Source organism: Felis catus, chromosome A2 (genome assembly GCF_018350175.1).
Source record: "Felis catus isolate Fca126 chromosome A2, F.catus_Fca126_mat1.0, whole genome shotgun sequence".
Lineage (NCBI taxonomy): Eukaryota > Metazoa > Chordata > Mammalia > Carnivora > Felidae > Felis > Felis catus.
Genome location: NC_058369.1, coordinates 160,143,190 through 160,155,343, shown reverse-complemented (window position 1 = coordinate 160,155,343; position 12,154 = coordinate 160,143,190). Strand labels below are relative to the sequence as shown.

At 36.2% G+C, this 12,154-nt stretch overlaps 1 protein-coding gene across 3 annotated transcripts in view; it reads right to left on the bottom strand.

Moving 5' to 3' along the window:
• Nucleotides 1-12,154, bottom strand: part of CNTNAP2 (contactin associated protein 2) — a 1,965,211-nt gene that overhangs the window by 1,274,145 nt on the left and 678,912 nt on the right. The gene's annotated exons all lie outside the window — the stretch shown is intronic.

Sequence of the window (12,154 nt, the reverse complement as noted above, 5' to 3'; positions counted from 1 at the left end):
ATTTCTCTTTCTGCTGCTTCAGTATCCCAACAAATATTTATTAAGCAGTTATTACAAGGCTACGTTGGTTCTTGGTTTGAAAAGGAGATTGAAAGCAAGCCAAAGCCCTTTCCTTAATAAAGCTAATATTATATTGGAGAAGACAGGTATTAAACAAATGAACACATAAAGTTCACACAAGATAAATGTCATAAAATAAAATCTATCCAAGTGAGGTGTTAGAGAGATTAGGGATACTTTTTAAAAAACTGTTTATTTATTTTGAGAGAGAGAGAGAGAGAGAGAGAGAGAGAGAGAGAGAGAGAGAGACAGCACAGGCATACAGGAAGGGCAGAAAGAGAGAGACAGTGTGAGAGAGAATCCCAAGCAGGCTCCCTGCTGTCAGCACAGAGCCCAATGTGGGGCTCTATCTCACAAACTGTGAGATCTTGACCAGAGCTGAAATCAAGAGTCAGATGCTCAACCTACTGAGCCACCAGGTGCCCTCAGACTAGGGATATTTTGAAGTGACAGTCAAAGCTTCTTTGAAGGGAGAGGTTTGAATGACAGTAGTTGGAGGGAGGGAGGCTCATGTAGATTAGCAAGAAGAGTAAACTAGAGCAAAGGTGATGAGGCAGAAAAATGCTCTTCTCAGAAGATATGCATCAGAAGCCTGACTTACTTAGACTCAAGTGAGAAGTGAAGAGAGAAGAAATGATGTCAGAGGAACAGACCCCAGCCAACTTGTGAAGGACTCATGATAGTGAAGAGCTTCAATTTTATCCAGAGGGTTTTTTAAAAGATTACTGCCTCCTAATTTCTACTTAGATCATCGACTCCTAAGGTATTGTCAGGACTGGCATAACCTCATTAACAAAACCAGCAATAGTACTCAGAGAGGGTGAAGGGACACAGGAATCTACCTTGGGATTTCCTAAACTACTAGCAAAATGAATGGAATTGTGGATAATACATCATCACTTTTTCCCTGACTCCAGTCTTCTCCCGGGGCTCTCTGCTGGCCAAATTCAAGGAGAAACTTGAGGACTAAGTAAGTCAATCAATGTAACTCACGGAAGCCAGCTCTTGACTAGATATGTGAGTGAAATAATAAACAGCAGATCTGGATGAATAAATGGAAGACGTCTACAACTCAGAATAAGGTGGCAAACCTTGCATTAGCAGGTGTAATAATTAAGGACCGTGAACAAACACCACAGACACACTCCAAAATAAAAAAGTAAAGTGTGTCTGCAGGAGCCATTTTAACATGCAAGAATGAAGTTGTGTTTTATTAAACATTTTATTATGCATTACCTCAAGTGTACAAATAATAACCAAAAATCATACACGTGCACCTCAAAGCAATATACCGAAGAAGAGTAATTAATGAAATGTATACTGTGAAGAGGGATAGCTTGGTTTAATAAAAACAGTTCATAGAATTTTCAGTTCTCATTCTGCCCAGGTAATGAACTGAGAATCCCCCAAAACAGAATGACTATTGTGGAAGGTGACATCATAAAAGGCAAGTCGTTTTCAAATAATCTTGCCCTATGCGAATCAAGTAACCCAAAAGGCACTGAAAGCTATACAATTTTAAATTTCATCCCTATCTTAAGGAAAAATAATATAAAAACAGGAAGGGGGACAAAACATAAGACACTCTTAAATATGGAGAACAAATAGAGGGTTACAGGAGGAGTTGTGGGAGGGGGGAACGGGCTAAATGGGTAAGGGGCATTATGGAATCTACTCCTGAAATCATTGTTGCACTATATGCTAACTAACTTGGATGTAAATTTTAAAAATTAAATTAAATTAAAAAAATAAACATTTCATCCCTATCTTTTTAACAGCTGAAAAAATTAGTCTATACATTCTCTTTATTAACTTTCATGTTCCTGTTTTTGAATGCAGTGGTTTTTAAAAATTTTTGTATTATATGAAATTTGTTGTCAAATTAGTTTCCATACAACACCTAGTGCTCATCCCAAAAGATGCCCTCCTCAACGCCCATCACCCACCCTCCCCCCCCCCCACCATGCCCCATCTACCCTCAGTTTGTTCTCAGTTTCTAAGAGTCTTCTATGCTTTGGCTCTCTCTCCCACTCTAACCTCTTTTTTTTCTTTTTTTTTCCTTCCCCTCCCCCATGGGTTTCTGTTAAGTTTCTCAGGATCCACATAAGAGTGAAACCATATGGTATCTGTCTTTCTCTCTATGGCTTATTTCACTTAGCATAACACTCTCCAATTCCATCCACGTTGCTACAAAAGGCCATATTTCGTTCTTTCTCATTGCCACGTAGTATTCCATTGTGTATATAAACCACAACTTCTTTATCCATTCATCAGTTGATGGACATTTAGGTTTTTTCCACAATTTGGCTATTGTTGAGAGTGCTGCTATAAACATTGGGGGTACAAGTGCCCCTATGCATCAGTACTCCTGTTTCCCTTGGGTAAATTCCTAGCAGTGCTACTGCTGGGTCATAGGGTAGGTCTATTTTTAATTTTTTGAGGAACCTCCACACTGTTTTCCAGAGTGGATGCACCAGTTTTGAATGCAGTGTTTTTATCATTCCTTGCTTGATATATCCAAGTCCTTCCTTACACGAAACACACATTAGGATACTGACATCTTCAGTCAGATTGAGCATATGTAAAGTTCACCTCTTAGAGTTTTTAAGTTTATTTATTTTTTGGTGGGGTGCCTGGGTGCCTCAGTTGGTTAGTCAACTGACTTCAGCTCAGGTCATGATCTTGCAGTGTGTGAGTTGGAGACCCGTATCAGGCTCTATGCTGACAGCTCAGAGCCTGCAACCTACTTCAGATTCTGTTCTCACCCTCTCTCTACCCCTCCCCTGCTCACACTCTGTGTCTCTCTGTCTCTCAGTAATAATAAGTAAACATTAAAAATTTTTATTTATTTTTTGGTAATCTTTACACCCAATGTGGGGCTTGAACTCAAGACCCTGAGATCAAGAGTCACATGCTCCTCCGACTGAGCCAGCCAGGTGCCTTGACAATTCTTAGATTTTGATATCATCAATGAAAGCCAATGAAACTGGTTAAAAGTGAAAAGGTACCAACATATCAACAAATGGAATGGTGAAATATGAAAAGAAAATAATTTATTTTTGTACTAAGCTTAATTTCTATTTAAGCTAGAGCAAGAAAAATGTGTGGATATACTAGAAAAAATGTTCTATTTCTTCAATAGACTTTCTGAATCTCTCACATTCTTTGGGTCAGCAATGCATAATGTATATTGGGTTAACATTACAATCACGTCAACATAAAAATGATGTAGAGGGTGATCCTGCAACCTAAGGATACATGTTTTAAATTCCATAGTCCTAGGATGGTTTCTGGCACAAATTTAAAGGTTCAGTAAATGGCTGTTGAAGGCATGAATAATATCAAAGGATCAGAACAGCATTTTGAGGCAAAATGAAGTTACAATTTTTCTAAATATCTACTGAAGTTTTAACCAAGCCAAATATCCTCAAAGGGTAAAGAGAAAAGAAAAGAAAAAAAGAAAAGAAAGAAATTTATTTTACTACATAGTTTTAGTTGTTTTATGTAATCTCAATTGCACACTTTTTGAAAGTGGAATAATAATCACAATAATGTGAAAAATAGGCTTTCATCAACAGGGAGTTGTTTTAAAAGGAAAAGATGGGAACAGAGTAACATGAAATGACTTATGAAATCCAACTTAATGTATAGAAGAAGGGCATAGAACATGTCCCGTGGGGGTTATCAGCAATATATAAACGAGCAGGAAGAACATAACCACTGTTCTCTGGCCTGGGCAGATTCAGTGGTGCCGAGATGGACGGGGCTAACAGCTTACAATTTCTCTTCGTGTCAAACAGATCTAAGTTGTTGGAGTCCCGCTCATCGGATTAGTTTCTTATAAGTTCTGTCAGGGCAGAAGTTTCTGGAGAAAGGGAAACAGGTAAAGAAATCGATTGCAGGGGCGCCTGGGTGGCTCAGTCGGTTGAGCGTCCCTCTTCAGCTCGGGTCATGATCTCAGTCTGTGAGTTTGGGCCCCGCATCGGGCTCTGTGCTGACAGCTCAGAGCCTGGAGGCTGCTTCCCATTCTGTGTCTCCCTCCTCTCTGCCCCTCCCCAGCTCATGCTCTGTCTCTCTCTCTCTCTCTCTCTGTCTCTCTCTCTCTCTCAAAAATAAATAAACATTAAAAAAAAAAAGAAATCGACTACAATCGTGAAGATAGGCCAAAACTCAGTTTGAGCTCTACCCCCCAAAAAAGGCTGGAATATTTTTAAAAGCCAGGGTGATGGGCATAGATCGTAGGCCACTTGTGTTCACTAATTGCTTTTATCACCCCCCAAAAAAGTAAATATTTTCTTCTCTTCGTCACTGGAGGTAGTTTTATACCTTGAAGTAAGGGGCTCATCACCAGTCAGACCCTTAGTCTAAAACTGGGAGACAGGGGCTCTATCACCTAAGAGATGACAGCCTTAGGTTGCAAAACAGGTCTTTTGCCAGTTTTACAAGATTTATATCTCATAGGTGCACAGCAAAAGATGTACAATTACAAGTTTTCTTTTTTTCAGAATATGATTTATTTATTTATTTTGAGAGAGAGAGATCGCTCTCAGGGGAGGGGCAGAGGAAGAGGGAGAGAGAGAATCCCAAGCAGGCTCTATGCTCAGTGTGGAGCCCAACTCGGGGCTCAAACTCAGGAACCAGGAGATCATGATTGAGCCGAAATCAAGAGTCAGATGCTTAACCGACTGAGTCACCCACGCACTTCTACAATTACAAGTTTTCTAAAGTAGATACTCTAAGAAAAAGGAGCCAGGGGCCTGGAGTCGGGAAGAAGGCCGTCTGAAGGTTAGTCAGGCTGAGGGGAAGCTTTGGGTTTTCTTGCTCAATCCCTAAGATAGAACCTGGTTAATGACAACGTCCTCTTAATACAAGAATTACCCATCTGAATCCCCTCAGGCCTGAGTGTGGGTAGAGAATCAAAATTCAACCACTCATGATTATTATGTGTCCAATAAATCGCCACTTAAAAACTCAGTCTCCATTCATTCTTTCCTGCTTTTCTACCCCAGAGTCCACCTCTGCCTTTCACATCAATACTGTATCAGTCGGGTATTCACTGATTATAACGCAAATAACATGTAAATTGACCATAGAACGAAATTGCCCAAGTTTTACGTACGTGGACTTCCTAACATTGACAATAAATATAGAACAGTTCAAATCACACATGCGCATACACTGGTTAGGTCAATTCTAACGTGGAGAGATCGAGAAGGATGATAACATTACAGGCACTTCAAAATTAAATTCTTTGAGTCAAAAGAGTTACTTGGAACAATTGAGAGTGCTCTCCGTTTTGTTTTGTTTTGTTTGTAAAAATGTTTTTCATTGGGAGATTCTGCAAAAGCAGAATGACACATTATGTTATCAAACAATTTTATTGCAAGAATCATGTTGAAATTTCAAAGATAATTTCATTTGAAAAATTAGTGTAGAGCTGAGATTTCAAACAAAATTCTGTTATAAATTGCTTGCTTTATTTTCTCTAGACAAAGTCCTAATGGACTCTCTTTTTCATTTAGTTATGTCACATTGTTTTCTATGACTTGTGAACTCACTTTAATGGACTTTCCCCCCCAGACTTTACCATCAGTATCTTATACACACATGCCTACTTTCTGGCCTCAGCTTTCCACGTCAAACTGCACATCTCCATCCCGCACTGTCGTTTCTCCCCCAAACTAAAAAAGTGTGTCTCATTTTGGTGCATTGAATTGATGCTTTACCAATAAATCTACTGTACTTTCTGGTCTGGTTCTCCCGAAATGTGTGTAGTTCTTCAAAAAAAGAGAAATTCCTGACTTCATTTGGTGGCCCCTCCAAATCCTGACCTATGAAACGTATAGCATAATCCAGGTCCTAGAAAAAAAAATGATATATTTGTAACTAATAGTTTTTAAATGATGACAGAAGAAAAGATACTGCTCGTGTGACCTTTTAGAAATACGAAGTTACAGAGAAGTCACTAGTATCCCAACATTGGAAGAAAACCACGTACGAACAGGACATTATTTCTCTGAGATAATCATCACTGCCCCCTCCAACTATAATCATGGTACCTTGGTCCTCTGCCCTCACCCTCACAAATGCTGTCATCCAGAAATTAGGAGACCCTTGATAGCTTCCCACACAAACTGTATGTGCTGTTCTCTGACCTTCCAATTCTTCACACATACCCCACTTCCCATCCCCTTGATCATAAATCAGATCCTCTGAGATCCCACCTCCAATTCCAAGAGAGTCACTGTCCAGCCTCTGAACTATATATACGTTTCAGACCTCACAGTTAACCCTCACAAAGTACCTGACACGCAGAGAGTAACTAATTAATGTATTTGTTCAACAGATATCTGTAAAAACAAGAGAGAAACACAGTACATCCTTTGCAAGAACAAAAATAAGAGCCAGGGCAGGTTGGTGAGAAGAGATGAATTCATAAGACATGAAAATAACAGAACAAATAACACAGATACTGCATGTCCAGCAGCAGTGCGTTTTAGTTCCTTCTTTCTCTGTGATGAAATCTGTCCCCTGTTTAAAATTCTTACTGTGTGTGTGTAGGGAGGAGTGGGCGGGAGTGGGAAGGGTTATTTCTGGGGATATTTTAAACCACATCATGCACAGCGTGAACAGTCACGTAAGAAAGTCATGGTCTAAATCCACCTGCTGCATTGAAAAAACATCAAGAATTCTCCAATGGTGGGAGTTTAAATCAACAATTACTTAAACGTTTTGTTAATCTATGATCTACCCAAGTATTAGGAATGAGGGGTCTGGAACGATTTCTCATAGGTCAGAATATTGGGAAAAAGCAATTAGCATTGGTAAGTAAAATATAAATGTTATGTTGGAGGACCTGTGAATAAAGAATATTCCCATTTGAAATAAAGATAATTCAAACTTGGTTAAAATGTGTTTTTCCCCTGACAATACTCCTGAGGTAAACAGAGACGCTGAATCATGTGTCTAGCTATCACATTTGCTAAAATAATAAAGATAGTATTCTTAAGACCATCATTTAAGTACAAGAAAGAACTTCGCTCAAACTTTTATACCTAGAGTTCTTTTAAGATAGATGTTAAGCCTTCTAGCCCTTCTCTCCTAATGTGCATACAATGGATTTGACAGTTATTTTGATATGTTTGGGATGCATTCATGCCTCCCAGCTAAGCATGCACTATTCAATTTGGAGGCCTTAAATAAGCTCTCAGTATGTTTGAGAGCTAATTAAAACTTCATTATGAGTACAACAGCCACACCACATTACTGGCTTGATAAGAAACCCAATAACTGGCAATGTCTGTGTAGTCTTTCAACCGACACTTAGAATTAAGTTGCATGGTGCCCACTGCCCCCTAGAATCTCTTTTTTAACAAGAACACAAAATGTAAGCGTGGAACGTGGTGCTGACTTATGTTAAAGGACAGGCAGAGCCTGGATTCTGTCACATATTTTCAACATGTTAAACTTTTCTTTACAGCAAGAAAAATAATTATATCTGAAACACATATTTTCCAAGATTTACTTTTGGGGAAGGGTGTATATATAATTACCCTTTTTTTCTTGTGATATCTGTTTTCATACAGATGGATGGCATATCTTCCAATGAAGAATTCAATCTATAAAAAATGGATCCAATAATTTAACCTGTCCAAAAGGGAAGACAGATAAGCACTAATATAATTAACTCTCCTTTTTCTATTGATAAATCCTTAAAGTTATTTTTTAATATAAGCTAACATCCTCCCATCAGCCAGCATGGCTTCCAGGCAATTTTCACACAGATATCCTGTAGTGTATTGTAGGAATGTCAATGAACTTTAATATTATCTAGAACAAAACATAATTAGTAAGGAAATTCTTTGGGGAACAGCTAATGCAATGTATCAAGTTGCAAAGCAAAAGGCTTACAGTTCCGTGTTACTTGTTTAAACTTATTTACGCTGATAAAACATATTAGAAGCAAAATACCCTACCTTTTTTTCCAGTTTCTCCGTGTAAACAGATTACTGTCAATGACTTTGGATAATATTCAATTAAAATATAAATTTTATTAATTATGACAAAATAATAATGTTGCTATCTTATTGAAAAGATACTTTCTTGCAAATGAGAATATCAAAGGTTAAAGGTTGAAGTAATTGTCGTGGAAACAGACAACCTACAAAAAGGATGACAGCAAATAAGAAAATACTTCTTAGTGTCCCTCAATTCTCCTCTCAAAACACAGCAACTTATTTGATTGTGCCCAAGATACAGTAACTTTTCTTATCTGTAACTATTCATATTAGCCCATCTTTGATGATCGAGTTAAAGTGGCTATTTATGAAGTGGCATGAATAAACAAAATTAATAAGTAACATTTAAATGCCCCTAGGAACTCTTATTAAATATTTCCAATATCTTCAATCAAAAGGTACTTAACACATCACATATACATAAAATCACTCCTGAAATGCCTTGTTAATAGATGTGCCCTGTTGAGAAATTTTACAATTCATTTCAAGCCCTTTCATATACAAATCTTTAAAATGAATGAGTCTACCTACTCACATATATTTACCAAGATATGTATAACCTACCAATCTGTGAAAATTATGCTTTTCTTAATCTTTCCCCCAACTCCCTCTATTGAATACATAACACAGCTGTATTTGGCATTATTTTTATCCCCAAATCCGAGTAATTACTACAGCCTAGAAAGCTCCTATTTTAATGAAGTAGATGAGGAAAGTTGTAATTCTTGAGAGCATTAGAACAGTAAAAAATATTAATATGCTTGTTTTTCAATAAAAATTATTGTAGCTATTATTAATCATGATTCCTTTTATTGACACAATGTCAAAAATACTCATTCTTTTTCATATTCTCAGAAAAAATACGTAGAAACTTAAAATTATGACTTATTGCAGAACATTTAATGCATGTCCCTTTAAGTTTGTTTGAGTGAGGAATGAGCAGTCTTTGTTTTCCACATGGGGATTAAAAAAGGATTATAAAATAAGCTTTTTTTAAAAAAAATTGAACATATAAATGTATTAATAGTAAGCGAAAGTCCTGCTTAAAACCATTTTCTCAATGCTTAAGAGCTTCCCCTGTATCATTCTAGATTTTTATATGCATCTAGAGATAAAATAATTTATGTTGAAATAATCATATATAATGCATAGGATATTGCAACTTTCTTTTTTCCCCATTTTATTATTTTTTTAAATTTTGTTAATGTTTATTCATTTTTGAGAGAAAGAGAGAGACAGAGCATGAGCAGAGAGGGGCAGAGAGAGAGGGAGACACAGAATCAGAAGCAGGCTCCAGGCTCTGGGCTGTGGGCACAGAGCCCCACCCACACAGGGCTTGAACTCACCAACCATGAGCTCAGGACCTGAACTGAAGCCAGAGGCTTAACCAACTGAGCCACCCAGGCACCCCTCCCATTTTCTTTCTTTCTTTTTATTTTATAGTTAAAATAGTGTTGTATCAGGAAATTTTCTTTTTCTACCTAAAGCTATATCGAGGTCATGTTTCTATTGCAGTATATATATATATATATATATATATATATATATATATATATATTTCTCATGTATTTTCAGCAGCTATATTATTTTCCACCATATGAGTATACTGTCACGTCGCAAACTTTTGCTGATGGACAATAGTTTCTAACTCTGCTCTATTACAAATAATGTTTCGTGAACATTTATGAAGACATCTGGAAGTCAGTACATGGATTTCTGTAAATTATATTTCCCAAAATTATACAGCATAAATATGTGCTTTAGTATATATGGTTATATAGTATGTATACATATATATGTGTACAGATATGTACTACATATAGTATATATAGCTATATAATATAAAGGGCATAAATGAACTATTTCATAGTTACACAGTGAAAAATACTCAAGATTTCAACTTTTGCTTCTTCTTTAGCCAAATGCTGTAGGTAGGCCCAATGATACATAGTCATGGAACTGACTGTCCATGACAAACAAATGAGATAGCATTACGTGTTGTTTTCTTTCATATTTTTTTTTCTTTTACATTTTGTTTTTTAACTTTGAGAAATGTGTGGCATTATTAATACTATTGCTAATTGTTTTTTTTTTTTAACTTGGCACTACAAAATTAGTGTCAATCAATCATAAATTAGTATTTGCTTTGTTATGGGCAAGAATTAAACTATGAATATGTTCCTTTTAGAATCTCCCCTACATTATGCACGATCATGCGCTGAACCATGAAAAAACAACTAAAAGTAAAGTTATTTTGGAAAACAATGGAAAATATTATTTAATTACAAGGGAACGTATAGAACACATCGGGTTCTATTGAACATTGAAGATTTGGAATCTTCATTTCCAATGGAAAATTTTACTTTCATCTTAGACTTTCCTCGAATCTGTATGTGGACTTCAGACACATCCGCCTGAAGCCACACCGATTTTTTATCGTTAAGAAAGTAAAGCAGGTACATGGGAAACCATCAGGGGAAAGCACTCCAATTCTATGAAAAGCACTAACGTCGGTAGGTAAGTAGACTGTGCTATTATGTTAGGACAGCACCTCAGAATGATAACGGAAATTGGTGAATTTTCTCCGAATAATATATATAATACTACAAACTGTATATGCTCTATAAGAAATACAAGGAGAATAGTGTGTCATTTTGAGCCCTCTGACAAACCAACGCCGAGGCAGTATTAATTATGCAAGAGTTGTTTTTAGAGGAAAGGGGTCACTGTTCATCCGCAAGGCTTTTGCCAGGTTTATACCTTGTGAAGGCACCTTCTCGGTCTGCGGTTTGTTCTTTCATTTGGTTAATAATGGCATGTGAAGAATAGACAATTCAATTTTCATGTATTATTACCAGTTTTTCTTTTACTGCTACTCCTTTTTGTGTCCTAATACATTGTCGACTATTCCAAGGTTGTGAATATTTTCTACGTATTCTTCGACAAGTTGAAAAACAATAGCTCCAGTGTTTAGGTGCAAGATGCATTTTTAATTCATTTTTATATACAGTGTGAAGTAAGGGTCAATGTGAATTTTCTCCATGTGAATATCATCATCCCAACACCATTTGTTGAAAAGACTGTTCTCCTCCACTTTGAATTATGTTGGTGGCTTTGTTAAAACTCAATTATTCATATATGGGTGGTCTATTGATAGTTTTGTACTCTCCATATACATACATACATATATGCATACCAACTGGGGAAATGTATCACGTTCATTGATTGAAAGACACACTATTGTTAATTTGTCCATTCTCTGCAAATTGATCTATAGATACAATGTGTTTTCTATCATATTTTTAGCTGGGCTTTTTGGAGTATTTTTTAGATAAATTTACAAGATGATCTAAAAAAGCTTTTCACAACAGTCTTGTGTGTTATAGGTTTTATACAGTTACAAGAAAATTTTAAATCATCTTGTAAACTGTAAAAGCCCTGCTAGAATTATGATAGAGAATATACTGTATCTATAGATCAATTTGCAGAGAATGGACAAATTAACAATAGTGTCTCCTTCAATCAATGAATATATTTCCCCACTTAGACATACTTTGATTTGACACAGAAATATTTTTCAATTTTATGTGTATAAAGTGAGCAATATTTTATTATATTTGACTGTTAGTATTTTTTAAGTCTGATGATATTTTAAATAGTATTATTTTTATAATTATAGTTTCCAAATGTTTGATGCTAGCAACTGAAATTGAATTTTTTTTATTAACCTTGCTCGCATCCTGTTACCTTACTAAATTCACTCATTACCTAAACTGATGTTTTTTAAAGATTGAGTAGAAATTTCCAAATGAATAATCATATTATTTATGAATACAGACAAATCTAATTCTTCTTCCCCAATCTTTATGCTTCTTTTTATTCTTGTTGATTGGCCACCATCTTCTGTGCAACTCTGAATTACATGGTGACAACGTATCCTTTCCTTGTTTGCAAATCAAAGGGAAAACACTGTCTGTTATCATTAAATACTGCATTAGCCATAGGTTTTCATGGATGCCCATTATCATTTTGAGACCATTTTCTTCCCTTCCTTTTTTTTAGTTGTTTTTTTTTTT